This window comes from Bidens hawaiensis, unplaced genomic scaffold (genome assembly GCF_021521415.1).
Source record: "Bidens hawaiensis isolate Kalapana, Puna unplaced genomic scaffold, B.hawaiensis_p1.1 tig00017162_1, whole genome shotgun sequence".
Classification (NCBI taxonomy): Eukaryota; Viridiplantae; Streptophyta; class Magnoliopsida; order Asterales; family Asteraceae; genus Bidens; species Bidens hawaiensis.
Window position 1 is genome coordinate 95,992 of NW_027492597.1, and position 18,023 is coordinate 114,014.

An 18,023-nucleotide genomic window follows, 5' to 3' on the forward strand; every position below is an offset into this window, starting at 1 on the left:
ATACCGGGTTGCTCACATTTAGGTATTGTGTGATGCGCAAACTGACACCTGTTACACGCTATTGTCACGTTAAACGCATACCAACGTCGGGTTACGCACATACCGAGGTTACGAGTGTACTAACATTGGTCGGGTACACCGCTGCATCGCGCGGGGACCTGGCTAGTTAATAATAATTGTCAAGACCTTTATGACATCATAACTTGCGTTGCATCCTTGACTAATTACATCCACACAGAAACAACGTGGCTCACAAGTTGATCTAACACGCGTGACAATATACAAAGAATCATAGAATCAATCATAGAGTTAAACAATTAGTATACAAAGAATCATAGATTTAATCACTATTAAACTTTTACAATTAAAATAGTTAACATACAAAGAATCATCATATGTATATATATTTATACCATGAAAAACAAAAAGAACTTTATAAATACATAAAACAACTTCCATTCATTCCCTCAGAGGCCAACTCAACCAGCAATGTATCCTTGTTCCGTGAATTTCCCAATATCTTCTTGCAATTCATTTTCTGACTCGTTCACTTCATTGTACACGAAGTATTTAGCAACCACGACGAAAAACAACAAGTTAACAAGGCTCAAGAGCGCGTAAAACAAATAATAATAATCCAACCGCGACTCATTTAAGTTGTCTAGAACCCAACCTTTGTGCCCATTCCTCTTTGTAACATCTGCCACAGTCGATAATATAAAACCACTCAAAAAATACCCGACACCGATTCCAGTCGTCCAATAAGCCGTCCCTAGACTCTTCATTCCTTCGGGCGCCTGATCATAGAAAAACTCGAGTTTTGCAACTTCTAAGAAGCTATCCGCAATCCCCATCAACGCGAATTGTGGGAGGAGAACGAAAATACTCAAAGGGACGGTTTGGTCATTTTCGAAAATACCATGATCTTTAGCGACACGAAGTCGTTTTCTTTCAACCATGCTAGCAATGACCATGATAATGACATGAAGAGCGAGCCCGATCGCCATTCGTTGTAGTAACATGATGCCTCTCGGGTTTTTGGTGTATTTTCGAATAGTAGGGACGAAGAAGCGGTCATAGAGTACAATGCTTATTAGTAGAAAGATTGTTACAAACACCGAAAGGCACGCGGGTGGGATGTCGAAATGTGGGCCCACGGAACGGACTAGTGTCACGCCTTGTTTGATGAAGAGTGTGTGGGTTTGAGCCAGAAGGGTGCTTGGTATGACCGTGGCTATTAAGATTGGAACCATTTTCACCATTTGCTTTGTTTGTTCGACTTGAGTCACTGGACACACTTTCCATTCGGAAACTGGTTCTTCGGTCCTCAGCGCGGCCCGGTCAAGAAGCCTGTTGTTGTATTCACATCATGAGTTATAAACTTATAATTTAATTTTGTGTTAAAAAATGCATGTGACCAACCCGACCCGACCTGAACATAATACTTTCAACACAAGTGAAAAAAAATTCCAGGTCTGTCACTGTAATTAAAAATTACAAATATGAAATATATTTACCTTAACGAAGATGAGTGGCCGATTATGTACTTCCCGGGCCCTGAATACTCGTGAACACTTAACTCATAAAGCTTTTTGGGATCATCTGGTACAACTTGATTCCAATTTCATGTTGCGGCAACTAGTACCTTAGCCATCTTAGAAATGGGCTCCCAGATGCTGCCTTATGGCGGTACATTGGTGTCCCAATAATAAAAACCACCATGGCCGCCACTAAGCCAGCAGTTGGGAGCCTGTATCCAATACCCCACCCAACGTTATCTTGTATGTATACCAAAAAAGTGCTTGAGAAAAGGGTACCAAGATAGATGCTAAACATCCACCAGTTAAAGAATGTGAGTTTTTGGGCTCGTTCTTTTGGGTCAAAGTCATCGAACTGGTCCGCACCCATTGTCGAGATGTTGGGTTTGGTCCCACCGGTTCCGACCGCGATAATGTACAATGCACAATAAAAGATAGCGGTCTGGAATGATGACGGTTGTTTATCGCAATCTAGGTAACTTACGGTTTTACCACACGATGGTGGTTTTAACCTGGGTACGGTAACTACAAGCGTCAATAAGCACATTCCCTATTTCCATAAACAAGAAAATAAAAGTTTAACTATAGATCATGATTATAGTAAGGGAAAATCAAGAAATATTTATTATGATAGCGGATATTAACAAAATAAGCTTGACTTTTTAAAATCACGAAAACAATCATTTATCGTTCACAAATGTTTGACTGATCAGATCCTTGACTAAAATCTTATGTTTCGGTGTGAAAACAAACATTTAATTTTAAATAAAAATTTATTTTATTTTTATCCGTGAGACCATTGGCGCGGAAAATTTAATATGTTGTGTCACGCATGAATCTATTACGCTAGGATAAATCTGATGCTCCGTAATGGTCTAATATGTTGCGTCATATTGAAATCCATTGCGTCAAAAACCACTCGTGACACCCTGGTTGATTGGCAGTTTTAAAAAGTCAAAGCTATTTTGTTAATTTTTTTAGTTAAGATAGACACTTTCGTGATTTTTTACTTATAATAATGATGCATATGTATCCAACTATTCATTTTGTCACCTTTATGATCAATAAATAGGTTATCTTACCACAAAGTAAATAATAGAAGCAATCATGAAAGTCCAATATCGCCCAAGATAGGTATCCGCAACATAAGCACCTAAAATAGGAGTGATCCACACGGTTCCTACCCAATTCGTAACACTATTCGACGATTTAACAGTTCCTTCCTTCATTTCTCGTGTCAAATACAACACGAGGTTTGTTGCTATACCATAGTACGCCATCCTTTCGCACACTTCATATCCTGAAAAACTTAGCACACGTGTTACATTTTAAAAATATTATGTCTTTTCATAGATAACAAGTATAATAACACTATATATATATATATATATATATATATATATATATATATATATATATATATATATTTATAAAAGCTACTCGCCTAACATAAAGTAACAAGCTTTCCATCTCCCGGTTTCCAGTCTCAACAGGGGTTTCCCTTTAAGATCAGTAGTCCGGTCTTGTGTAAAATTGTCTTGTACTCCAACTTCATGGTCTCCTTTTGAAGCCATGGCAACAAGATCAAGATTAGATGATATGAATATTGATGTAAATTGAGTGTTTATAAGCTCATACGATCATTGACTGCTATAGGAGTTTGAATTAAGATCCAATCTTTTGTTCAATCTTATGATATAATTGTGCAGCTAGTTGTCATTTTCAGACAATATTATGCTATATTTCGCCATTTTCATTGATCCCATTTAACGGCAATCGAGTATTTAATTATTTATACATTTGTCTTTATTATATTTGTATACAAAAATAGTCATGATTAACTAATTAAACATGCTACTACTTACTAGCTAGATAGGTAATTAAATTGTTCAAGGTAAAATCCATGATAACATTCAGGTGGAGTCCATGAGTACACCCACAAATGAATCACAATCAAACTTTTTTTCCTTTTCTTTTTAGTTTTTTATATTATTTAACTTTTAGTCACTCCATAACACGTTAGTTAGTTAATGTTTTCTGCTGCGTAACGCTTTAACTGGCACTCAAAGATTTGACCTAAAATGCATTTTGTTTTTCTTAAAAGGAAATTTTGTTTTTTTACCTTATGACAAAATCTAAATTGATTACTATATTCTAATGATCAGCAAATGGTACTGGGTACTGGTACTAAACCAGGTATTTTCGTTACCAATTCGGTACCCACTTTTTGAGGTTTTGGCATCGGTACAGTAAAATTTGATACGGACCAATATTTCACCAATTTTTTGTCTTTGGTACTTAGTATCTTATCGAACGTTTTCCATACCAATACACAATTTTGACACTTTTCGGTATCGATGATTTCGGTAACGATAACGAACTCATCCTTACTCTGTTCTAAACAATGAACGGTTAGAATCTTATCTAAATAACATTTAAGGGGTGTTTGGGATTGCTTATTTTCACTAACTTATAACTTATAAACTTTTTGAGAATTAATAAGGTGTTTGGGATTGCTTATGTTGTGAGAGGAAAAGTTCCATAAGTTACACTTTTGTAACTTATTAACTTAATGAAAAATTATAAGGAATCCCAAACACCCCTTAATGAAAAATAAGGAATCCCAAACACCCCTTATATACTTTTTTCATTCACTTGGCAATTAGCTAAGTCGTGCTTTTGTTTTGTCTTTTTGTACAGAACATGTTTAATTGTTTAAAGGCTTGGCGTAGAAGTTTAGAATACTTATATTTTGAATAAACGCATAGAACAATCATATTTAATTTAAGCATGTATTATCTATTTAAAGATCTTTGTTGAACCATTTAAACACAATTCATGATTTGTTTCAAATTAAACTCTACACATTAGCTTATGCGGGTCCATCTCCACCCTACGCTCTCTTATATAGAAAACTTGTAAGTTGTAACTAAATCAATTTTGTTGGTATCTATTTGTATTTACGCGTTTTGTTTGTTACACGCTTGGGATCTTGTTCAGTACCTAAGTAGGAATGGCAACGGGTCAGGTTCATACCAGATATTGGTGATCCTATGCTTATACTCAGGGCCGTCCCCGAGAATCCATAAGAATTTATGGGCTCGGGGCGAGTAAAAAAATGGGCACTTAAAAATATAAACTCAATAACATGTACCACAATAATTGCGATATCAATAAAAAAACAAAGTTATTGTACCAAAGAATACTTAAATGAATGGGAGTCTTTCCTAATATTTTTGATTAACAAAATGTATGACTCATAAAATGGACCTATCATGTTTGGCATTTCTAGGAAAAAAATTAAAGTGACATGTGTTAAGTTATAACTCAAACTCTAGTTGGCTTGCAACCAATTAGTAAAAATAGGGGTGGGAGGATAGATTCAGACATGTACATGCTGCTTGGAAGATGAAAACGCAACCAATTACACTAACTTCCTTTTGGTAGTTTATGCATGTTTGTTATTAATATATTAAGTGTGGAAATGTTTTATGGGCCTCAAAATATAATGGGCCTTGGGATGCAGCCCTCTCCGCCTCACCCTATGGGTCGGGCGTGCAATCACATGATTGTGTTGCCAAACTTATCAATTATTATATATAATAATATGAGAGAGAGAGAGAGACCCACATAGTTGAACAAACAAAGGTTTGCAAAAAGAGACTCCATGGGCGGGTGAAGAAGTGTAATTTGCTACACATTGGTGAGGTTAATTTGTTTGGGGCACGCAGGGTCGTCCCCGAGAATTCATAAGAATTTGTGGGTTTGAGGCGAGTAAAAAAGTGGGCCTTTAAAAATATAAACTCAATAGCATGTACAACAATAATTGAATATCAATAAAAAACAAAATTAGTGTACCAAAGAATACTTAAACGAATGGGAGTTTTTCCTAACATTTTTGATTAATAAAATGTAAGACTCATAAAATGGACCTATCATGTTTGGCACTTCTAGAAAAAAAATTAAAGTAACATGTGTTAAGTTATAACTCAAACTCTAGTTTTAGTGGGGCTGGGCTTACAACCAATTAGTAAAAATAGGGGTGGGAGGAGAGATTCAAACATGCACATGCTGCTTGGAAGATGAAAACGCAACCAGTTACACTAACTTCCTTGTGGTAGTTTATGCATGTTTGTTATTAATATATTAAGTGTGGAAATGTTTTATGGGCCTCAAAATATGATGAGCCTTGGGCTGCAGCCCTATCCGCCCCACCCCATGGGCCGGGCCTGCCCATACTCGTTTGTAAAACCGTGTCCCATACCCGACCCATTACCCGTCAAGTATTTGTTGGGTAATTACCCTCGGGTTAATGGGCATACCCGCATCGGGTTTACCCGTTAGGATTTTCAAGTACGTTTTTTTAACATTATAATTCTTTTATAACTTTTATTTATACAGTAATTATACAAATTAAAATATAATACACTCCATATATATAAGTGTTACAATAAATAAATAATATCATTACAATTTTTATATAACTTTTTATACTTATACTTCACAACCTACAAAATATAAAGAATTTTTCGGGTTTATGGTTCGGGTTAACGGGTATGGGTTGTCGGGTAATTAGACCAGGTAACATCCAATCCCAAACCTGGACCATACTTGCGAAAACTTTTAAATCTTAATTCCATACTCGGCCCATACATTGGGTTTTGGTATACCCGTCCCATTTGTTTCGGGTTTCAGGTATGCTCGTCAGGCTCGGGCTTTTTGCCATCCCCATTGGCGAAGTATAGTTGGGGCCCGGGGTGGGCCCGCCCCCCTGTTTTTTTGCGTAGTAGTGTAAATTTACCCGTTTTCGACCTAAATTTTATATACGTAGTGTAAGTTTAGCCTTTTCGACCGAAAATTTGAGCTCGACCCCCCCTCGTTTGTGAAATTTCGTATACATTTTGAGCCCCCCCATCCCTATACCCAATACCCAAGGGCGAACCCACATGAAAAGAAGGGGGCCCGTTGTGATTCATAGTTTATTCCCGATTTATTTAAACCCAAAAATCATGATAACGTATGAAAAGAAATCCTGAATTCACCAACGTTGCCATATCGGTATCATAAAAGTGTTAGTTATCAATCCAGTTGCTAATTTATTTAACAAGTAAAATATTGGAGATCATTTTCAAATGAGAACTTTGAAGATAAACTAAAAAAAAAAATGAAAGATCATTGCTCGCAATTAATTCTAGGAACAAAAAAAAAAGTATGGGATTTAAAAGTTGGATGATGAATTAATTATGTGGGTTTTAAGTGAGTTTTTTTTCCCGAAAAGAGTGTTTTGGGAAAAAATATTTACTAGAATGGTGTTCATTTAAAAGTATTTATCAATTTAGTGTTTTTAGCTTTTCTCATTTTTGATATACTTGGATAACCTCTAACTTTAATAAAGAAACTAGTTTTAATATTTTGTAAACAATTTTTTTATACACCTGCAATTTTGTTTTATTTAAAAGAAAACAAATTTTATTTTTAATTTGCACGTCTCACAATATTGAAAGAGTTTGTTCATTGTAATATTAAAGCATGTTTTTTTTTAATTTGCAAGTCTCGTAATTTGGAAGAATTTTCGTTATTAAAACGGTTTGTAAAAAAATAATACATATGTGTGGTTTTTTTCCTTCATATCATCTGGTAACTTTTATTATTTTTATAATTTCACTTTTTATATAACATTCATTTTGATTATAGTAAATATTAAATTCTACTTTGTTATAATTTCACTTTTTAGCAAACCCTTTTCTTATATACGTAAGTGCATTACTTTATATAATAAGATAAAAAGATATAACATTTTTAGACAATGGTAATATTTAAGTTTTAGCTTGATGAGGCTACACATGAAATTGTTGTTTGAATCACCATATTTGAATTCAACGGATAAAGAAAAATAAATTTGCCAATGGCAAACTTGATCGGATAAGAATTGTTCACGAGCTGGACAAGGGCTCAGGCTCAAGCTTAAAAACGAACCGACTTAACTCGACTCATTTATTTTAACATGTTGAAAAGTCAAGTTCAAACTCGACTTGTTGAAAGCGCAAGCTAGCTCGTGGCTCGTCAAGATGGGTCGTTAATTTTCTATTTACAATAATTATATCTAAAAGACAAAAAAAATGTACACGTAATATAAAATTTATAAACATAAGAATTTATATAAGGATAATATTTGTTCATTTTCTATTTTATAAAAATCAGATAAAAAATTTATGTGTTACATATGTTATTATACATATATTATGTTATTATTATATTAAAAACATGTTTATTTAATAGAAGAAAAAATAAGAACATAATTATTTAATTTAAAATAAAATCTTACTTTTAAAAATATTCAAATAGTTTGTTTTTACTAGACGAGTGCCCGCGCGATGCAGCGGGTCTTTGAACGCGGACTCTATTAATCACGTAACAATTATGAGTGTTCATGGTTCGGTTTAGAACCTTGAAACCGTTTAAACTGGTCATCGATTTGGTTTCCCGACTAGGTTGTTTACTTTCAATCTTTTTTTTTACTTCCTTTATCATTTCAAGTATCATATTTTGACTTAGTTGGAATTGATGATACGGTTATATTAATAATCATTTTAAGCAAATTTTATTATCTAAGCTTAAACTCTTAAACCAAACCAGAACCAGATCGTTAATAACAGCTTGGTTTCAATTTTTAATGGTTTAGTTTTCGTTTAAAAACAATCAAAACCGGCATTGAACACCCCTACATAACATATTAACTTTTTCAATTGAAAAAATTATAATAATATTATATACAAATTAAAGAGAATAAAATACTCGTTTCTATGGTACAATATTCTTATAAAAATATTAACGTATGAAAAACTTATTGTTGTTTAAAAATCCTGGATGAGAAGTTGGTTTAAAGTTGAAATTAAAAACATGACATGGTTAAAGATGAGGGGACAAAATTGTAAGTTGAGTGAATTGTGTTTAAAAGACAAGTCTACCCTTAATTATACATATACTTCATGATTTAAATGTTGTAAATTACTTAAAAGTGGGTGTCTTAATTTACCCTTATTTGATGTATTATATATAGTATAGATAGGCTATCCGATGACATTATGAGAGATAAATTCAAAAACACTAAATTAGTAAATATTTTTATATGAACACCATTCTAGTAAATACTTTTTCTCACAACGCTTTTTTAGAAAAAAACTCGGTTTTAAGTTTTAACTTCTAAAAGCTATTGGGCTTGGAACTGGGCTGTGCTGAATAAGAAAGAGGCAAAGAGCCACTCGGCAGTTACTTTTTTATGGCTGGGAGATTCGACAATTTTGAGTAGAGGTGCAAATTCCGGTTGAAGTTTAACTTATTAACACTAACCTATTGAAATTAACTGGTTTAGTTCCAAACATGTTCCTTTGTGAAAATCCTTAACCGGACCCTAACTTGTTCCTACTATACCGGTTAATAACCGGTTTCAGTTCAGTAAATGGGTTGCGATTTGCACCTATAGTTTAGAGGGGTGGAGTTTTCGCTACTTCGCTAGTGGTTGTGAAAAAAGTAAATTTAGGAAAAATTAAATTGTCAAGTATTAATAATGAGATTCATCTTGGTCCTTGGAAGTGTTGGTTTCTTTTATATGCATGGTTAATTAGTTCTTTTGACTTTGATGCTAATATGATTATTCGTCAGTTAAATATATATCCAAGTATTTAATTTTGTGTCATTGTTTTATTTGATGAATATGTTAATGCATGTAATTTCAGTTATGTTAATCAAACTACAGATAGCTTAATTAGGGAAAATGCAAATTGTAATAATTTATGTAATTTATTTGCAACATTTGTGATTTGTTAACCAATCAATATATGTTATTTATATCTATATCTATACTATATATAAAGGAGGAGTGAATGACCTCTTAAATTTTAAGAGGTCCAAATTAGTATGCAACTTGTACAACTTTGAATGCATATAATTTTAATTTTTTAAGGGCACTTTGGTATTTACACAATATTCACCAACCCGTTGTTTCATTTTCATTCTATACTTACAATAATTACCCTTCTATAGTTACAATAATTGTCCTTGAACTTTAGATAATTTTTGTAATATTTAAGAATAGTTACACATTCAACCACTTATCTTTATTCAAAAAATTGACAAATTGATTTATTTGTTTGTTTTTGTCTATATCTTTAAATATAATGTGTCTTTTTAAAAACCGAACCTACCATTACGACATGCTTATTTTTGTCGACGTTTTGATATAAAAATTTTTCAAAACGAATGTTTGGATTATAATGTACAAGTCAATAAAGCATTAAAGTACAACTTATTTATGCAAATATATAAAAACATTTTCATTCTCATTCTATATTTACAATAATTACCCTTAAACTTTAGATAACTTTTGTAATATTAAATAATTGTTACTCATTTAACCACTCATCTTTACAAAAATATGACAAATTTATTATTTTTTTGCTTCCCTTTATATCTTTAAATACATTATGTTTTTAAGAAACCGAACCTACCATTACGACATGCTTATTTTTTTCGACGTTTGGATATAAAAAAATTTCAAACCCGATGTGTAGATTATAATGTATAAGTCAATAATAAAACATTTTTGTACAACCCTATATACATGTATCAACCAAACCAATTAAACAATTAACGTAATAAACTTTTGTAAAATATTACACAATTAAAAAAACTAACATACGTATAAGTATTGTACAATATACCACCAGATGATTGATAAACTCATAAACAAGTATCACATTGAAAATTGTCGTCGTCGCAGCATTGCGCGGGTTTCATACTAGTGTATATCCATAATACATTCTCCTCATAAGACGCCCGAACATTAATTACCCAAACCTCATCCTCTTTCTAACTCTGCCGACCACTTCCAACTCCGATGGCCACTTCAATCAATCCGGCGACCACTTCAATTCTATCTTTCAGTGCCTCTCCATACGTTACAGCCTCATCAATTTCTCATTCAACAACCAATCAATTCTTCAATATATGATCGGTATCAATTGAATGCTTTCAATTATAATTCTCCCGGTAAACTCGTCTCTTCTCTACATGCAGGGTTGTTTCTACGGCTATAAGCCCCTCGAATGCAAATGTGTTGTTGATTATCATGCTTCTTTCCCAGTATCAGAGCTTATTCATTTGTTAGTTTTAGACTAATACCGCCTAATACTAAGTAAAAGACTGATAGTGTAGAAATGCACATTAGGTGTTTGATGTAAGGCATATGACAGTTCTTTTTTGCATTATGTTTTTCGTTTTTTTTTTCTAAATAGGAAAATGCTTTGTGACATTTTCATATGATTGTTTGTTTTTATTGTTTCTGCTTTGAGTTTTTGATTAATGTTTATTTTGACCTTGATTTTCATAGTGTATGAGAAGGTGGAAAGCAAGGGAAGAAGTATTTATAACGAGGTTAGTGCGTTTCTTGTTTCTGTTAGATGTTTTTTTGGCTCACTTTCTACAAGTTAGAGATTTAACATGCAAATTGGTTGAAATTAAATTAGTTGGAAAAGACATCTAATGTGTTGTTGAACCTATTGGCCTTGATTATTGTTCGTAAACGCTTATATTCATCCTTGAATTTTGCAACTGGGTCAAAACGCATGTGTCCTACCTTTTGTAAGGATCTGCATATGTGCATATTTTGATGATATTTAAGGATCTTGTAATATTTTTTTCTCTTTTATATTATCTAAGTGAATGGCTTCCACTCTACTCGATATGTACTGGTGCATTCATTTCACAGTTTTGTTAATTAGTTTCTGTTTTAGGTTGAGTTTTGTGTGTGTATTTTGTGATAGCTAATGGTTGATTGCAATTTTTATCTATCAAAGGTTGTGCAATGTCTGCGCTTTAAGTTTGTATTGTATGTGCGTGTTCAATGTGCTCCCTTTGTTAGTTTTGCGTTATACAAATTATTCGCAAAGTATATTTCAAGAGGAACATGCACGTGGACTAAGAGGGCAACGTATAGAATAATTTTTTGTGCTTGATACAAAAAAAATTGTATTACAAACACCACGTAAGGAAGGCACACCAATTATTACACAAAATGAATCCCCCTAATACCTACAAGCGTAATATTGCAGAAAGTATATAAGCAAAGCAAATTCATACATACATTACATACTTTGTCTTTGTAGTTTCAGGAACTGGAAGTGTACAGCTTTAAGATTTACATGCACATTACATCATCACATGGTTAAAGATGGGGCTATTAATACTATTATGATTTAAGATTATTTTTACATGTAATTATGTTAAAAAAAATTATTGAAAGCTAAATGAATATTTTTTTACAGATCAAAACGGGTTGGGTAAGGTTAGGTCGGTACGTCAAAACCTTTTGTCCAATCTTTTTTATGTATATATTTTGTAATTTTAATGTATTATAACATGTAGGAACAAGACACATATGGTGCTGGAAAGTTGCACACACATAATCTTGTCAATCCTGTTTTCTATGCTTTGAAAAATGAATTAAATTGCAAAAAACAAAAGCTCGAGACTAATCTTGAGTCTACCTTACATCAATTGCATGGATCGCGTGTAAAGTCGCAAAGAGTGATTGTTTGAGATATGTTTGCTTATGGCATTTTCTTAATATTTTATAGCTTGTGACATTTTCTTAAGCTTTAGCTAACAACTGTGAATTTAGAATGTGCTCAAAGCAAAGTTGTAAATTTGGTTTAACCTGTTTCAATAAACCCAAATTGTCACTACTTCATGTGAGGACTCATTAAGAATTCGTTTTAAAATTACATACCCTCTGCAAATCAGATTCTGGAAGAGTTTCGATCTTGAATTTAAGACAGGTTATTTAAGGTAAATAGTTTATTTATTTAGCAAAATGTTTTGATTAGTTCTAATCAAAACGTTCAGTGTATTAGCTTTTATGTTAGAGAGTCTTATACAGGTATCATTTATCGTCTTTTTATGTATTGTTTTATGATAAAACTGTTAAGTTTTTGAACAGGTAATCAGAATACCAACACTCGATGAAGGAGCACTGGATGCCCTCATCTCCATTGTCACTGGGCCACCCCGGTTCGGTTGACGCCTAACGTTAAACTTTCTTTGTTAATCCTAGCATCCGAAATAATTAAATGCCCACTTTTACGTACAAGTTTTAATGCACGGTGCACATGTGCAGATACATCTGCACCTTAATAGGGTGAATGTGTGTGAATACCACTTTTCTCATTAATATTTGTATCATCTTTGTTGTAGTGATATGCAGAAGATAACCAATAATACGTGGAACTTGGTGTTTGTTGGTCTCCTACCACAGTTTGACTCGCCAAGGCATGGCGAGTTGAAACAGTTAGACGACTTGGTCTGAATGTGATGATTGCTAGTCAAAAAGGCTGATGGCTTTGCAGGTGTTTTTTTTCCCTGGTAATTACATAAATTTAATTTTATTGATACTTTAATGATTTTGAACTGAAATTATAAATAGGGGTTAACGAAATCAGAGCACATGTATGAAATTGTGAGGAAGCTATGGGAGAGAACATACAGCTCAATATAGTTAAAAAGGAAACGGGTTGAGAGCATTTTTTAACGCATATAATTTTGTATCACTTTATTTAAAAAGTTAGGATATTTATTTAAAATTTGTATTTGTTTCATCATATTTACATAAGACACCTAAATGGATTAAAATTTTAGTGCAAAATGTTTTTTTTTTTTCGATCCTTTGATTTTGCCAAAGAAGTTTTTTACCTAACCCGTTTGACCTATGACCTGAGGTACTATTTTTTCCACCATTTTTGACTTATGAGGATGTTGTGGTTGCAGATGGAACAACTGAAGAAGATTAAGACATTCAACAGTCATGAAAGTTATCTATTAGACAACACTGAAAAATAGTATACAAAAGGTGTGTCTTTTGATATATATGCATCGTCTCTTTTTTTATTAATGTTAATAATCGTACATTCAAATCGTACACATATCTTCGTTTGTAACTTTATTAAATAAACATTTAAGACCTGCTCATTGTACGCATGCCGAGTTGACAGATTGCTTTCACTCTATTTTATTTATTTTATGCTAAGGAGACACATATCCTAAACTACTTATTTTATTGATTTAAAGCGTGATAAAACATTATTAAATTTAAGCACTTCATAAACATTGCAGCGACTCAAAAGATTGTTGATGGTTCATCAATGACAGGCTGGAGATGTGGAAGGGCTTCTTCTTTAAATATCATTCCCAACAGTACCATAGCTCTTAAGGTAAATAAAACCAAGTAAAAAGTGCCGATTATGGACCCTGTTGTATATTTTTGGACTCAATTTTGCAAGCATACTTTGATTTAATGTTTTAATTTGTTTATTTAGGTTGTTGGTAAAGTTTTGCCATTTTTTAAATGGAACGGCCTTCCATGTACCGACTGTGGATGTTTCATTTGGGTACACATGTAACAGAGATTGATGCAACATGTTATAGAGGCTGCTATAAAGCACCATACATCCAATTTTACCACCTTGGCAATGTGCGTAACTACTTTATTAAAGTTTCCTTCACGCTTTCCTTCATTTTGACAGTAAGCTTACTTCGGATTCATTATAACACTGGTTTCTGTTACTCGCTATCTGAGCAAAGACAGTACTATAATGACCCAGACCAATGCCACCAAACTCCCGCTACGAGCGATGCACATTTAAAGACACAAGGTTTTTGGGTGCAACGGATGTTGGTCTTCTTTACATATTAGTTGTGCTAGCTGTATGGTAATTAGTTTTGTATATGAAGAAGACATGGAAAGTAATGCTCGTGCTTTTAAGTTTGTATTCAAAAAAATATCCGATCATGTAATGCATTTTACGTACTCCGTAGCAACATGTGGAGGGTGATACTTTCAATTAGTTTTACTATAAATAAAGTTTATGGTATTATCTAGGTCAACAATATTTACTTGTATACTAAATGATAAATAAACATTTGTCACTTATCCAATTCTTTAATATGGTTTGACTGATCCACATGGTCCTATGGATATACCATATAACAAATATGTCATCGCTAACATCCTCAACAATGGATGGAATTAACGTATTAGGCATACACTCATACATATCATACAAACTACAATGGCTATTTTTGAATGGATAGTGTGAAATGTTTAAAACCAGGAATGTGTTGACTGGTAAAACACAACAAATATGAATCTAACATCAGATGGTATTTAGACAAAATGGTTAGCTTTTATTTAATCGATACAAAACGTAGACAATTAGTTAACTGTTATAGTAATAACCGCTTCTTATGAATCTAAATCGAATCCTCGTTGCATCACCGCAAACCAAACTCATACCGACCGAATACCGATTGCGTCACCGCCGCAACGCGCGGGCACACCTACTTACTAGTATAGTACAAACAGTAAGTAATCTAAAAACTGAAAATTATAAATTTGAGAAAATCTCTTTATATACAACATTTGTTGTTTTATCATAAGTATCTCATCCTCATCCAATATTAACATTAAAATTTTAGACAACATCTGCTAGCTATCATGTATATTGCAACATATAGTGTCCATAGGAAAAAAACTGGATATCGAAGAACAAACCAACCCTATAAAAAGATTATTCTTGGCTATTTTCTACTTTTTAATTTTCATATTTCTACTTGTTTGATCTTTAATCAAAATTTAGCTTTTACTTCCTGACTATTTTATAACTCAATATAACCCATGAATAAATAAGATGAATAAGATGTGATATTAGAATATTATAAGGAAAAATGACAATATTATAACCCATTTTTTAACGGCAAATTTTATAACTCATATGCTAAAGGTAAATTAGAAATAAATAATCTCACATTTTATGTATTAGCCGATAATAATCTCACCTTTAAAAATCACTACAATGGTCCAACCTTTCAACTATTTTTGTCTCAATGGTCCTCCGTTAAAAAACACTTAACGTTGTTAAGTTTTTGTTCGAAGTTTCAAGCCAATGTTTTAGAGCTTTTAATCGGAAGAAAGATACGAGTCGATTGATGTAAACTTTATCTCAAAACGATGATTCAAATGACTTGATTTTGTTAATTAGAAATTCAAACACCCTAATTGAAACATTGTTTCATCGTTTAGATCACCGTTTTGAGATATGTTTTACATCAATCGACTCGTATCCTTATTTCAATCAAAAGCCCTAAAACGTCGGTTTGAAACTCATAAAAAACTTAACGGTGTTAAGTATTTTTAAACAGACGACCATTGAAACAAAAATAGTTGTAAGGTTCGACCGTAGGTGATGATTTTTAAAGGTGAGATTATTATCGGTCAATACACCAAATGTGAGATTATTTATTTTCGATTTGCCTTTGCCAAAATGGTTTTGACTAATGACCATGGATAGTTATGATTAATAAGATGAGAGAATAAAAGATTAGGAGGGAAAATTATGCTACAATTGAATGTGAGATATGAGAGTATGATAATATAATATAGGGATTATTCTATAAAATAGTAACCAGGTGTTGAAATTGCTCCAATCAGGTAATTCATAAAATGTTTTGTTTCAATGAGGTCATTAAAGTTTCATTTATGCTCTAATTCTATATATTTTATCTGGATAGCAGGTTATATATGTCTTTGTTTAATTTTTAAATAGTTTTATACTGGAAAATATCTTTTTAAAATTGAAAAAATTAGTAAAAATTGAGAAAAAAAAAATAAAATTGCTAAAAATTGCAATATATATATTTGAAAATTTGCAAAAAAAAAATATTTTTTTTGCAAATTTCCACACACGCACCCACACACATATATATTTGAAAATTTTTCGCGATATAAATATTATTTTTCTCAACTTTTACTGATTTTTTCAATTTTTTTAAAAATATTTTGCAATGTCAAACTGTTTAGAAATAAAAAAAAAACATACATAACATGCTATCTAGGTAAAATATATATGATTAGAACACACATAAAACTATAGTGACATGATTGGAACATAATATTTTATAATTGACCTAATTTGAACAATTCCAAAACTTGATTACTATTTTATAGCATAATCCCGATAATATAAGATTTAGGTTTAGTACTTGCAAGAAACCATCTTAGAGCGAGAAATAGGATAAGTAATTCCAACCAATCAGATTTTTTATTTTCCTTTTTTGATTTAATTAAATGTAGGGGTATAAGTGTAAAGATCCAAAATTATTTTTATATAATAACTATTAATTTTTTTAAGTTTCAAATTTACAAAACTATTAATTTAACTCTTTGTTAATTTAAAATAAAATAAAATAATTAATCTTCATGACATGAATTCGATAATATATTATTATTATTATTATTATTATTGATTAATCTTCAAAACTCATTAATATCATTTTCTGTCCAGCATTCATAAATACATTCAAACAAATATGAAGGTTGGGGTTCAATATTCAACTAAATCGATTACCATATATGTTGATTCATACCTAAATTGATTACCAAATAATCACACTTAATTCGGTTATGCCCATATTTCTGCCTTGCCTAACTTGCCATGATTAATACCTAATTCGACAACATAATAATGCGATTATTAGGTTAAGTTTTCGATATCAGTTTCAATTTGGTATCGCCATTAGTTTCATTATTATATACAATTATTTATAAGATGAATCGGATTATTATCAACAGTTTTTGACTTTTAATAATTAAGGGATTCTTTTTTCTTAGTAATTCGTTATTTGTAGCTTGATTTACTTTCAATTTACATTTTTTGTTTAGTATCATTAGTATCAATTAGGTTGATTTTCTTTGATCCTCATAGAAAAAACTTTGGGGCGGGCAGGTGTTGCTCAATGAAGAAAGACCGTGGATCGTTGTGATATTTGATTCGATCCTGAAGGCGTTCGGGTTTTACCATTAGCGGGCCTTCGGACGGGTGGGTTTTCCTCATATTTGGAGATTACTTAGAGGCACTTAAGGACTCTGTACAGCTGGGTTAGGCCCGCTAACGGTGGCTTTTGACATTGGGTCGCCTTGTACGGAGTCCCTAGACAATTTTCTATTTATTGGTTGTTTAAAAAAAACTGCGTTAGAATTTGAAAGGTGCTTGACACTCTAAAATAAATCGGGTCCAAAATGAGGAGTGGGAATTCAAAAAAGGTAGTCTAATAAAATGCGTGTGGCAAAAACTAAAATGGTTTTAGGATTATTGTTATTTTAATTTTAATTGTTGTTACATTTATTTTATTTGTATTGTTATGTAATGGTTGGTCGTGTCTTCGGTTGGCGTATTGCTAGTGGTTTTGTTTGTTTTAATGAAATTCTCCTTTCTAAAAAGGTTATCACACATAAAACTTTCAATATAGTTAATGATAACAATTAAAGAGTTCTATAACAATGTGAATCATCATGCACCTTTAACATTAAATTTTCGAACGACATTAACAATACATTTTACATCAGTATTAACTTTTAAACAATAATGTGTGGCATTT

At 32.2% G+C, this 18,023-nt stretch overlaps 1 pseudogene across 1 annotated transcript; it reads right to left on the bottom strand.

Annotated features, from left to right (window-relative positions):
* Positions 1 to 479: 479 nt before the first annotated feature.
* LOC143553248 (protein NRT1/ PTR FAMILY 5.2-like) lies at positions 480 to 3,150 on the bottom strand (annotated as a pseudogene). The gene is made up of 4 exons (XR_013138799.1): positions 2,983 to 3,150; positions 2,621 to 2,838; positions 1,518 to 2,088; positions 480 to 1,350 (listed from the first exon to the last, which is right to left on the bottom strand). The product of XR_013138799.1 is annotated as a protein NRT1/ PTR FAMILY 5.2-like (transcript).
* Positions 3,151 to 18,023: the final 14,873 nt, after the last annotated feature.